The 14,238-nt window shown below is 37.6% G+C and overlaps 1 non-coding gene across 1 annotated transcript; it reads right to left on the bottom strand.

The window, feature by feature from the left end:
• Positions 1 to 4,061: 4,061 nt before the first annotated feature.
• On the bottom strand, positions 4,062 to 4,168 carry LOC141676015 (small nucleolar RNA R71). The gene has a single exon (XR_012556629.1). It is a non-coding gene; the product is annotated as a small nucleolar RNA R71 (small nucleolar RNA).
• Between the last annotated feature and the right edge of the window lie 10,070 nt (positions 4,169 to 14,238).

The following is a 14,238-nucleotide window of genomic DNA, read 5'->3' as shown; positions in this document are numbered from 1 at the left end:
GGTTCTTGGAATCCCTACCACAAAATCCATTACTAGATGTTCCCATTTTCATTCTGGAATATCCAGTGGTTGTAATAATCCGCTTGGACGTTGATGTTCTGCTTTCAATCGTTGGCACGTATAGCATTTACTTACCCACTCCGCTATTTCTTTCTTCATGTTTGGACACCAAAAGTTTTCTTTTAAATCTCGATACATCTTTGTGCTTCCTGGATGTATAGAATATCTTGAGTTATGAGCGTCCTGTAGGATTTCTTCCTTTAATTCTGGTACATTAGGTATCCAGATTCTCGAGGAAAATTGTAGAATTCTTATCATCCTTTTGAATTGTAATTTCTTCTCCCCATTAGGTTGTCGTCCTCTTGACTCATCACTTCTTCTTGACATCTTCGAATCTTTTCCAATAGTTCTGGCTGAAAGGTTATTGCATAATTCATTTCAGTGGATTCTCATGGAATACGAACTTCAATTTCTATTTTCTCAAATTCTCAGACTAATTCTCCTGATGAAGTTAGCATATTCAAACTCTCTTTTCAACTTAGCGCATCGGCCACGGTGTTTGCTTTTCCTGGATGATAGGTGATTATAACATCATAATCCTTGATCAATTCTAGTCATCTTCGCTGTCTCATGTTGATTTCCTTCTGCGTAAATATATACTTTAGGCTTTTATGATCCGTGTAAATTTCACACTTCTCATCGTAAAGATAATGTCTCCAATGTTTTAGTACGAACACGATTGCTTCTAGTTCCAGATCATGCGTATGATATTTCTGTTCATGAGGTTTCAGTTTCCTAGAAGCATTGCAATTACGTTACCGTGATGCATTAATACGCATCCTAGTCCTCGGTTGGAAGCATCACTCTAAATAACAAAATCTCCTTTGTCATCTGGTAGCACAAGTACAGGTGCTGTCACTAGTCGGTTCTTCAATTCTTGAAAATTTTATTCACATTTTTCATCCTATATAAACCTTTCATTCTTTTAAGTTAACTTGGTTAATGGCGTAGCTATCTTCGCAAAATTCTTAACAAATCTTCTATAATAACCTGCCAATCCCAAGAGACTTCTAACTTCCGTCAGCGTCTTTGGCCTTTCCCAATTTAATATAGCTTCAATCTTTGCTGGATCAATTTTGATTCCTTCAATGATGATAATATGGCCCATAAATTGTAATTCTCTTAACCATAATTCGCATTTCGAGAACTTCACGTAAAGCTGTTCTTTTTTTAATATTTCCAAAACAATCCTCAAATGTTCGACATGTTCCTCTTCAGTGTCCGAGTAAATCAGGATGTCATCAATAAATACAATCACAAATTTGTCCAAGTATTTCTTGAATACTCTGTTCATCAGATCCATAAACGCTGATGGTGCATTAGTTAACCCGAATGCCATTACAAGGAATTTATAATATCCATATCTTGTGCGAAAAACAGTATTGGGAATGTCTTCGGCCTTAATATTCAGTTGATGGTACCCTGAGCTCAAATCTATCTTGGAAAACCATGCGGCTCCTTTTAGCTGATCAACTAAATCATCGATTCGTGGTAGAGGATATTTATTCTTGATAGTTAACTTATTCAACTCATGATAGTCGATACATAGTCACATACTACCATTTTTCTTTTTTACCAAAAATACCGGTGCACCCCCATGATGATACACTTGGTCTTATAATTCAGTTATCTAGAAAATCTTGTAATTGTGTCTCTAATTCTTTCATTTCAACTGGTGTCATTCGATACGGAGCTTTCAAAACTGGTTCCGTACTTGGTGCTGAATCAATAGTAAATTCAATTTCTCGATCCGGAAACACAATGGAAATATCTTCTATCCTCGGACTTTCCTTTTAAGTATCCAACACATAAGCTAAATAAATTTTACATCCTTGTCATAGCAATCATTTAGTCTGCATCATCGTCATAAACTTTTTTCGTTGTTTCTCTCCTTTAAATATTACCGTTGTATTTTCCGCAGTTCGCAATTTCACTTTCGTATTCGCACAATCGATCTGAGCATTATTACTGGCTAACCAATTGATAAGTGGATTTTATATCCACTTGGAATGCTTCATTACAAGCTTAAATTGGTGTTTTAGACTCTAGTTGTTGGTATTTTGATGTGTTTTTGTGTTATTGCATTTCAGGTATTAGTTAAATGAAGAAATGAGCTTTTTAAAGGAAATATGATAAAAAATGATCAGAATTGGAAGCCAAGGCCATTGTCAAGTTGTAGAGAATCTCAATAGCTTCGCGTGGACAGTTGAATCGCCTAATTCTGACGAGTAGAACTCAAGTTATGGCCAAAACAAGATTCATCAGAAATTTTTCCAGACAGGAGCTGAGCGCCCGCCCAGGAGAGCTGAGCGGCCGCCCAGAGAGCTGAGCGCCTGCCCTGGAAAGCTGAGCGGCCGCCCAAGGCGCGGCTGGTCGCTGATTTTGCTGAAAAAGCCTTTTTTGAGTGGAATTTGACGATTTTAAGGGTCCAGGTCCACTAGGGGCAGATATATACTTAAAAAAAAGGGTTTCCACAATCTGGGAAGATTGGGATACCAAGGAGAAGACCTAGAAGCACAGAACAACTCCGAAAAAGAAGATCTTGTTTTCAACTTGTGATTCTTTGAATTAGTTATAACTTTGGATGCTCGTTTTCGTTCTTGTTGAACCTAGATCTCGTTTATTCGTACTTCGATTATTATTCAGTTTATTAAGACCTTGTTTTATACCATGCTTTTATTGGAACCCATGGTGACGATGAGTTTGATTATGGGCTAATCGTTATCATGGGATTCTAGCGGATTTACTTATGAATTTCAATAATTAATTTATTTTGATATTTTGGTGTGTGGTGATTGATTGATATCCTAGTATTGGTTGTGCTTATTCGTCTTATGTGCTTAGCTAACATATAAGATAGCGTGTTAATCTCTATTGAAGCGACAGTGAATATAGAGGTTTAGAACTTGCCATGCTAACATAGGTTCATGTATGTGTATGCATGATTCGTAGGTAACTCTAACCATTTTACTTGCCTTATGTAATCATTATGGATAACTTGTGCTTAAACCGTTATGTTGTCAAATTCTATAGACATATAGGGTCTCAATATAATTGGTGCCTATTCAGCTTCTATCTCTTTTGTGGATGTCTGGTATAATGGTACTCGTACAACGGAAGTTGGCGTTCATCAGTTTCGTGTTATCTGATTAGTGTCATCACCATCACATGCTAAGGTTAAGAACGATAAGGCTATTGAATGAAGTAGTAATGAAGTTAGAATCCCATGTTTGTCATATATATTAATTCAACCTCAATTCTCTTAGTTAATGTTATTTAGTATAATCTCTTAGTTTAATAAAAACCCAATTTATTATTTGTCTTAACATTGAGCGATAACCATACATTATTGCATAGGTGCATAAATTGAACTTAACCTAAACCAGTCTTTGTGGGAACGAATCTGATTTATATCTTATACTACTTGCGAACGCGTATACTTGCGTGAATATTAGCGCGTGTTTTCGCCCTAACAAGTTTTTGGCGCCGCTGCCGGGGACTCGGTGTTAATTTTTAGTTTATGTGCTTGTCATTTGTGGTCGTTAAAGTTCACTGACTCGGATTCTTTTACTTTCACGGTTTATTTATTTGTGTTTCAGGTACTCATTACAATTGGAGATCCAGCAGCACGAACGTGAGCCTTGATGGATTTTTCTCAACCCAAGATCAATGACATTCAATCTAGCATTGTTCGGCCAGCTATCACAACTAATACCTTTGAGATCAAGCCTGGCATAATTCAATGGGTGCAGAATTCAATCCAGTTTGGGGGTTCTCCAACGGAAGATCCCAATATGCACATTAGGGATTTTATTGAGATCTGCGATACCTTCAAGTTCAGTGGTGTTTCTGAGGATGCTGTGAAGTTGAGACTGTTCCCATTCTCTCTTAGGGACAAGGCTAAGAGCTGGTTACACTCTCTACTAGATGGTTCGATTACTACTTGGGAAGATCTTGCTCAGAAGTTTTTTACTAAATTCTTCCCTATGGCGAAGACAGCTGCACTCAGGAATGCTATTACTCAATTTGCGCAGTAAACGGGAGAATCGTTATGTGAAGCTTGGGAGCGCTATAAGGAGATGCTTAGGGAGTGTCCTCATCATGGAATTCCTGATTGGATGATCATCACTTGTTTTTACAATGGGTTGGGAGCACATTCCAAACCCATGCTCGATGCAGCATCAGGTGGAGCATTATAGGCAAAGAGCTTTGAGGAAGCTTATGATCTAATTGAACCGATGGCTGCTAATGAATATCAGTATCCAACCCAGAGATGTCCACAGGGCAAGGTAGCAGGAGTTCTTGAAGTGGATACAACTATGACTATCACTGTTCAACTAAAGGCGTTGTCTATGAAGATCGATTTTCTGGCTAACTATGGTGTTAAGAAGATAACTAGTGTTTATGAGCTGTGTGCAGGTCAGCATGCGACAGAGCAATACGCTATATCTAGTGACTCATCTCAGTTTGTGAGCAACTTTCAGAGATCGCAGCAGCCAATTCCTGCCACTTATTATCTTGACAACTGGAATCATCCTAACTTCAGCTGGAGCAACAATCAGAATACGATGCAACAGCCGTTCCAGCAGTTTGGAGCAAAACAATTCAACCCTCCTTGTTTTCAGCAACAAATTGCACCAAAACAACAACTTCAAATTCAACAACAAAATCATGATGCAAGTCTATCTTCGAATGAAAAATCTGAATTGGAGAAGTTGCGGCTTATATGCAAAAATCAGGCTCTTATATGCCAAAGCCAGACTATTTCTATCAAGACTCTGGAGAACCAAATAGGGCAAATTGCTAATGTCTTATTGAATCGGCCATCAGGAATACTTCCTAGTGATACAGAAACAAATCCAGGCAAGAGGGAAGTTGAAGAATAGGTGAACGCCATCATCTTAAGGTCTGGAAAGTTCGCAAGCCCCCAAGTTCAGCAAGATGAAGATCCTGAAAAATCTCAAGTTTCAGAAAATGCAGTTGTGGCTGAAGAAGGTGTGCAGAAGGAAGCAGAGGTGGAACCAAGGAAGACTACTATGGAACGCACTCCTCCTGGGGGTAATACAGGGGATAAACAGATCTATCCTCTACCTCCTTTTCCTAAGAGGTTGTAGAAGAAAAAGTTGGATAAGCAGTTTGAGAAGTTTTTGGAGGTGTTCAAGAAACTTCATATCAACATATCTTTCATTGAAGCTCTTGAACAAATGCCTAGCTATGCGAGGTCTATGAAAGGTATTCTCTCTCGGAAAGTGAAGCTCGATGACTTAGAGACCGTTGCTCTAACGGAGGAATGCAGTGCTGTGCTGCAATAGAAGTTGCCTCCGAAGCTTAAAGATCCTGGATATAAGTGGATTTTATATCCACTTGAAATGCTTCATTACAAGCTTAAATTAGTGTTTTGGACTCAAGTTGTTGGTATTTTGATGTGTTTTTGTGTTATTGTATTTCAGGTATCAGTTAAATGAAGAAATGAGCTTTTAAAGGAAATATGATAAAAATTGATCAGAATTGGAAGCCAAGGCCATTTTCAAGTTGTAGAGAATCTCAATAGCTTCGCGTGGGCAGTTGAATCGCCTAATTCTGACGAGTAGAACTCAAGTTATGGCCAAAACAAGATTTGTCAGAAATTTTTCCAGACAGGAGCTGAGCGCCCACCCAGGAGAGCTGAGCACCCGCCCAGGAGAGCTGAACGGCCGCCCAAGGCGCGGCTGGTCGCTGATTTCGCTGAAAAAGCCTTTTTTGAGTGGAATTTGATGATTTTAAGGGTCCAGGTCCACTAGGGGCGTATATATACTTAAAAAAAGGGTTTCCATCATCCGGGAAGATTGGGATACCAAGGAGAAGACCTAGAAGCACAGAACAACTTCGAAAAAGAAGATCTTGTTTTCAACTTGTGATTCTTTGAATTAGTTGTAACTTTGGATGCTCATTTTCATTCTTATTGAACCTAGATCTCGTTTATTCGTACTTAGATTATTATTCAATTTATTAAGACCTTATTTTATACCATGCTTTCATTGGAACCCATGGTGACGATGAGTTCGATTATGGGCTAATTTTTATCATGGGATTCTGGCGGATTTATTTATGGATTTCAATAATTAATTTGTTTTGATATCTTGGTGTGTGGTGATTGATTGATATCCTAGTATTGGTTGTGCTTATTCATCTTATGTGCGTAGCTAACATATAAGATAGCGTGTTAATCTCTATTGAAGCGACAGTGAATATAGAGGTTTAGAACTTGCCATGCTAGCATAGGTTCATGTATGTGTATACATGATTCGTAGGTAACTCTAACCATTTTACTTGCCCTATGTAATCATTATGGATAACTTGTGCTTAAACCGTTATGTTATCAAATTCTATAGACAGATAGGGTCTCAATATAATTGGTTCCTATTCAGCTTCTATCTCTTTTGTGGATGTCTGGTAGAATGGTACTCGTGCAACGAAAGTTGCGTTGATCAGTTTCGTGTTATCTGATTAGTGTCATCGCCATCACATGCTAAGGTTAAGAACGATAAGGCTATTGAATGAAGTAGTAATGAAGTTAGAATCCCATGTTTGTCATATATATTAATTCAACCTCAATTCTCTTAGTTAATGTTATTTAGTATAATCTCTTAGTTTAATAAAAACCCAATTTGTTATTTGTCTTAGCATTGAGTGATAACCATACATTGTTGCATAGGTGCATAAATTGAACTTAACCTAAACCAGTCTCTGTGGGTATGAATCTGATTTATATCTTATACTACTTGCGAACGCGTATACTTGCGTGAATATTAGTGCGTGTTTTCGCCCTAACACCAATCCATCCCTAGAATACCATCAAACTCCTCTAACTTGAAAGGTATCAAGTTAACTGAGAAATGGTGTCCTGATATTTTGATATCGCATCCTGTGCATACTCGATCTACAAGAACTTGGTCGTCATTCACTAATTTTATAACTAACGTCTCGCCCAACCGTTGAATTTCACAATATATCTTATCAATGAATTCTTCAGAAATAAAGGATCTTGTGGCTCCAGAATCAATCAATACTTTTGCATTAACTGAGTTCACAAAAAGCGTACCTGCAATCATACTTAGACTCTACACAGCTTCCTTCCCAGTCATATTAAAAGTTCTTGCTCTAGGCTAACTCTGCTGTGGTGGCGGAGGTAATGCCAATACTCTCGGAACACTGGCCGCCATCGCTGGTCCTTTACAATCCCTAGCAACATGCCCTTTCATTCCGCACTGGAAACAAGTAACTTCTATTCTCCCTGCTGGACATTCATTGGAATAGTGTCCTTTCTGTTTACACTTGAATCATGTTATATTTGCTATGTTGCAGATGCCCGTATGTTTTTGACCACATATCTTGCAGTATGGAAATGGTGGTCTGACCATTCTCTACTTTTGGAGCTTGGAAACGATTACCTGCTCTCTAATTGCCTTGACCTATCCTTTTGAAATTCATATTTGCCTGACCTTGAAATCCCAGCTTCTTGTTAGAACGGTTCTGAAAATTCCCTAGTCCCTTTTCCTTTTGGGACATCACACTTTCCCCTTAAATGCTCATGACTTTCTGAACCACGGCCGTATATGTCGTCAATTCAAATACTGCCACTCTGCTACGAATTCATGGTTGTAATCCCTGTTGGAATCTTTTAGCCCATTTCTCATCAGTATCAACCTGTTCCGGAATAAACCTAGCCAATTCTGTAAATTTGGTTTCATATTCAGTCACTAACATATTCCATTGCTTCAATTCCAAGAACTTGATTTCTATCTGGTTCTTTATATAACGAGGAAAATATTTCTCTAGAAATAATTTAGTAAACCTATCCCAAGTCACAATGCCCTCACCTTCTAGAGCTTTCTTGGACTCCCACCAATAATTAGCCTCTCCCTTGCGGAAATAGCTAGCAAAATCAGTCTTCTGATCCTCTTCAACTTTCACAAACGCAAACCCTTTCTCCATTTCTTTCAACCAAGCCCTAGCCTTAGTAGGATCTGCTGTGCCCTCAAATTCTGGAGGTTTAACTGACTGAAACTACTTAAAAGTAACAACATGCACAACTAGTGGTATCTGAGGTTCAGGACGAGGTGGCTGTTGTAACATTTGCTGCTGAAACTATTGTTGTTGTTGCTGCTGCATCTGTTGTTGTATCATTACCATCTGTTGTTGCATCACATGGAACATTTGGTTCATGAGGTTATTATTCTGTTCCTCGGAGTTGCTGTTGGAGGTTTCAGTTCTGGTCTTTCTTTTTGGTGCTATTTTTCTGATAATAAAACAAACAGTTCTTTTAATAATTTTATTAAACAGTTGAATGTGGATAAAGAAACAAATTGACTTGTACTAAAATATAAAATTTAAACAGTTTAAGATTTAAACAATGTATTTGAAACAATTTTAAAATTCTAAATAAATAAGCTGAACAACATTGTTTTGAATAAAATAGAATTTAAGATATGGAAAAACTATAAAGCGGTAAAGTAAATGTAAATGCTTTAAAGACCGAAAATTCAAATAAATAAAAGAGAAAGTTGAAAAAGGTTTATTTTATATAACAGACACCAGCATCAGGTGTTAATGCTTGATATAAAAGTCTAACATAGAGTCTATCATCACCGCTGCGGATACATATCAAAACTGAATACACACATACACATCTAGTCTGACTATACTATAGCCACCTCTATCTACGTATATCACATACAACATCCCTGGTCCATTATCATATCTCAGAATCCTGGCGGAACACGACCAAACTCCTGTCGAAAAGTCTCAATAATTGACTGCGCAAGATGAGTAGCTCGATAAAATTCTGCATAGGTATGAGTCCCATCATGCAGCAATGCATCCAACTCCAGCGAAGCACTGTAAACTGTCTGCTGTAACCTCCGTCTTATCAGATAATCTGGATGGAGTGCGGCTAATGGTCCTCGATCCCTCTGCTCGAACAATCCCATAATCTCTCTGCACTGAGATCTCTAATAATGCACATCTTTCCTCATACTGTTATACTCATGATAAGGTACCATGTGCGGGTCTCTGACCTCTCCAACTGACTCCTGTGACGGAACCCTGGGTATCGCAGCAACACCCTGCTGAGGTAATCCTAACTGTAACCCTATATCATGCTCTCCCATCCCCTCAACCAGGGCCATCTGAAACATCTCTGGAACTGGAGCATATATTGGCATAGGAAGTGGAGCTACAACCGGTGGAAACTCATGCTCAACCTCAGGTATGAACTGATACTCCAATGTTAAGGGAGGTGGTATCAACAACTCGAAAAACTCCATAGGATCAAACATGTCAGGATCTGGAAGCTGCTCTAGGGATGGTAATGTTGGCTCCTATGGTATCTCTGGTGGAGGTATCTGTGCTGGAATCTCAACTGTTACTAGTGGTATCACCGGGGCTACTAGTCCTGTGACGGTCCTCTTAGAAGATGATGATGATGCCATCTGATAACATAACAAAACAAGAAAAAAGGTCACTCAATATTCCTAGAACTTATAAGTTTCTAAACTTAAAAGCTATCTAAACCCTAACAATCCTATTTCTATCTTATGTGATCTTCCTATCTTATCCTAATCCTAATGTTCTTGTTTCATGGACCAAAACCTATAGCTTTGATACCAAACTGTAACGCTCTCCAAATCCGGGGTATAGATATGGGGGTTACTTGTCAAATCTCTCTCTCTCCCTCTCTCTCATAAAGCAAACCTGTATAATAATAAAGCAAATTCATATCTAACCCATTCATTCTATCTATGATCTTTTTAGGTTGAGGTATGAAAGCAAGAACAACACACTAATTTTATTACAAACCAATTTTAAAATCGCATAGAACTCTCTTTATTACAAACCATTATCTAAACAAGTTTTAACTAAATTTATTTTATTTCAAACACACACCAAATCTATCTACACTACATCTGCCCAGGTAGCTCAAAGCTCTCATCCAGAATCGGGATTAGTACTCTTGGTATTAGAGGATTCTGCTGCTTAACACGCTTCTTTACCACGCGAGTCCTGATAGGTTTCATTCTCTTTCTTAACTGAAAACAAACAAGGTGAATAAGAAACAAATGGGGTGAGCCAAAATTTGCTCAACAAGTCCACAATATATAAATAATAGTATGTTAAAGCTAAATGAACCGGTAATCTGATTGTATCGGTAACTCTGCATTTCTGTAAAAGAGAACGAATGCCACTATCGGCGATTATCAATAAACTAGACTAGACACAAGTTCGCACATATATCCTGCTGATTATCCAGGATACAGTGCAGATCTACACCTCTATGTATAGATCCATTCAGGTACCCATGCTCTATGGCCCAATACAAAGATCCGGTTAATTCCCGGTCCTTAGGATCAAGTGTATACTTGATCCTAATCGTCACCATCCAGTCCACAGATGAACAACCAGAACAATCGGTATGCTTTGATGTATCCCAACATCGGAATATATCAGGATATATGTATATATATAATCTATTGGAATATGAATAGAAGATTCAATAAATTAGGAGAAATCAGGAATCGAAAAGAAATATAAACTGTTGTGTATATGTTGTGAACTTGATGATTTCATTAATAAAACACCTTGGTAGATTTTACTTAGTGAAAAATGTAGCACTCGACGGATAAGGATTATAGTCCCGACGGATGACTCAATATAGTCCCGACGGATGATGATTTATTATCCATCGAGTGAGTAGCTTTTGTAACAATAAGTCTGTAGCACATTTCTGCATACACCTTTGTATAGATTCTGTAGTAGCATATAAGTCATGATTGACTTTAACTAGATATGCAGAATAGGTTGATTAATTATACATAGATGATGTCTTGTAATTCTGCATAAATGAAATGAAGTCAAGTGCCAAATAGCTACCAACGGATGATTAACAAAGCTATCGACGGATGTTCAATATAGTTGTCGACGGATGATCAACAAAGCTGTCGACGGATGATCAACAAAGCCATCGACGGATGATCATGTAATCAACGGATAATCAATTCAAACATCCGTTGACAATGACAACACAGTCACATGCGTCGAGTGCATGCAAATGGAATGTGGTAGCCTATTCAACTGGGTTTTCGAGAACAAAGAAGCATTGTCATTTCCATGCTAATATGAAGATATTCAAAGATGCTGAAATAGAGTAATGAAGTAGCATAGTATTAGACTTGATAGTTTTTGTTTTATTATCCTGTCTTATTACTTTGTAATCTTGGTGTTATATAAACCAAGAAGTAGTAAATAGAAAACTAACTGAGATAAAAAGGAGAGAAACATCTGTAAGTTGTATTCTTAGCATTTCTGTGCATTCTTAGTTGTTCAACACTTGTAAGCAGCTGTGAGCTTTTTGCTACACAGAGTTCTCTCGATATATATTATATATCTCTGGTGGATACATTCAAATCCACCAGAAAGTTTTTAAAGACTTGTGTTTTTAATTACTTGTATTTTGATTCATTTAAAGTTATTATTCCGCACTCTGTAAATCAATTCACACTGATATATATATATTTAAGTTAGAACAATTTTATTTAAGAAAAAATTTCAAGAATTCCATTCAACCCCCCTTCTGTAATTCTTGTTGAATTGTTAAGGGACTAACAATTGGTATCAGAGCAAGCTCTTGAAGAATAAAGAGTTTAAAGATCAACAAAACAACAAGATGAACAAGAAGGATGTTGGAGTCAAGATTCCTTTTCTGGATAAAGATAATTACCATCACTGGAAGGTAAAGATGCATCTTCATTTACTTTCTCAAGATAAGGCCTATGTAGATTGCATAGAAAGAGGTCCTTATGTACCAATGAGAGCTGTAACTGGAAATGAGCCATTTGTCCCCAAGCCAAGGCATGAATGGTCTGATCCTGATATTGAACAAGTCAGGAAAGATAAGAAGGCCATGAATATCCTGTTTAATGGAGTTGATGGTGATATGTTTGACAACATCATCAATTGCAAAACTGCCAAGGATGTTTGGGACACTATACAGATTATCTGTGATGGCACTGAGCAAGTTAGAGAAAATAAGATGCAGCTACTGATTCAGCAATATGAGCATTTTCATAGTGAAGAAAGTGAGTCTCTCACTGACATCTTTAGTAGGTTTCAAAAACTACTAAATGCTCTGAAGCTGCATGGAAGGGTCTATCAGATAAAAGACTCCAATATGAAATTCCTTAGATCTCTTCTAAAGGAATGGAAACCAATGACAGTCTCATTAAGAAACTCTCAAGATTATAAGGAGTTTACTTTGGAGAGACTGTATGGCATCCTGAAGACTTATGAGCTTGAAATAGAGCAAGATGAGAGGATGGAGAGAGGAAAGAAGGAAGGAGGATCCATTGCACTAGTTGCTGAGTTAGAAAAAGAGAAGGAGATGAAGATGGAAGCTGTTGAATCAACTTCAAGGGTCTGTGAAAACAAGGGCAAGGGGCAGGCAGCTAAAAATGAAGATTCTTTGAGCCAAGATGACATGGAGGATATTTATGAACATATAGCATTTCTTTCCAAAAGATTTTCCAAGCTCAAGTTCAAGAAGAACTTTGGAGTAGCCAAGCCAAATAGAAACATGGCGGATAAATCAAAATTCAAATGTTTCAAATGTGGCTTGGCAGGGCACTTTGCCAGTGAGTGTAGAAAGTCAGATTCCAACAAAAAGAAGTTTGAGCCTGTGGATTATAAACAGAAATACTTTGAGTTTCTCAAACAAAAGGAAAGGGCTTTCATTACACAAGAAAATGACTGGGCTGCAGATGGTCTGGATGAAGATGAAGATGTCAGCTATGTCAATCTATCCCTAATGGCCAAGTCTGATGAAACAGAGACAAGTTCTTTAAGTAATCAGGTAATTACTACAAACCTTGCATATTTATCTAAAGCTAAGTGTAATGATGCTATAAATGACATGTCTACAAAGTTATATCATTTGCGTGTGACACTTAAGTCTCTTACTAAAGAAAATGCTAAAATCAAAGAAAACAATTTGTTTTTAAGTGATAGGAATAATGTGCTAGAGTCTCAGTTCATTGATTTTGAAGAATTAAGAATTGAGTGTAAGATTTCCAAAGAGGAATTAACTGAGTCTTTGAAGAAAGAAGAAATTTTGAAGAAGCAGCTTGAACATGAACAGGAGGTGATTACGGCATGGAAAACATCTAGAGATGTTCATGCTCAAATCACCAAAGTTCAAGGGATCGAGTCATTTTGTGATGCAGCCTGGAAGAAGAAAAAGGAGAAGCTAGAACCAAATTTGGTGGAAGGAGTGCTAACAGATGTAGACTAGACGGATGATGAGGGTCATCCGTTGGATAACAAAAAGGGTTATCCGTCGAGTGATGTAAATCCTCATCCGTCGACTGTGAGCAAGCCTATCAGTAAAGCCAAACTTGTTAAGTTAAATGAGAGATATGGATTAGTTTCCAAGAATTTTGTTCCAGGAGAATCTAGTCAAGTGAAGAAGGAAAAGAAGGCTAATGTTGGCCATATGACTGTCAAACAATTGAGTGACATACTTGAAAAGATTGAGGTTAAAGCAGAGGCTAAAAAGAAAAACAATAGAAATGGTAAAGTAGGGATTAACAAACACAACAACTACACACCTGATAAATATGCTCCTAAAAAAATCGGTGTCAAGTGTGGTAGTGTAAATCATTTGTCTGTTAATTGCAAATCTTTCAGGCCTACTTCCATATATGTGCCACCTTACTTTCCCAACATGAATGCCATGCCTCCTATGCCTATGAATGCTATGTCTACACAGAATATGAATGCACAGTTTGCTAATATGCCATTTGCACCTAATCCCTATTATGCTGCGTTTAATATGCCACAAATGCCATTTAACATGCCTTACTGGAATAACATGTTCACTAGTAGCATGCCATTCCTTGTTAATCAAAGTATGCATGATAATTCTGTTATGATGAATGGTTTCAAAGGCCCAACTCAAATGACTAAGGATGAATCAGATATCCCCAAGTCAAATGAGATAAATCCTAAGAAATAGAAAAAGAAAGCTAACAAGGCAGGACCCAAGGAAAATTGGGTACCAAAATCAACTTAATTCGATTTTGATGTGTGCAGGGAAACAGAAAGAATATATGGTACTTGGATAGTGGTTGTTCAAGACACATGACTGGT

The sequence above is a fragment of the Apium graveolens genome, chromosome 7 (assembly GCF_009905375.1).
Source record: "Apium graveolens cultivar Ventura chromosome 7, ASM990537v1, whole genome shotgun sequence".
Lineage (NCBI taxonomy): Eukaryota > Viridiplantae > Streptophyta > Magnoliopsida > Apiales > Apiaceae > Apium > Apium graveolens.
This window is presented reverse-complemented; position numbering and strand designations above follow the sequence as displayed.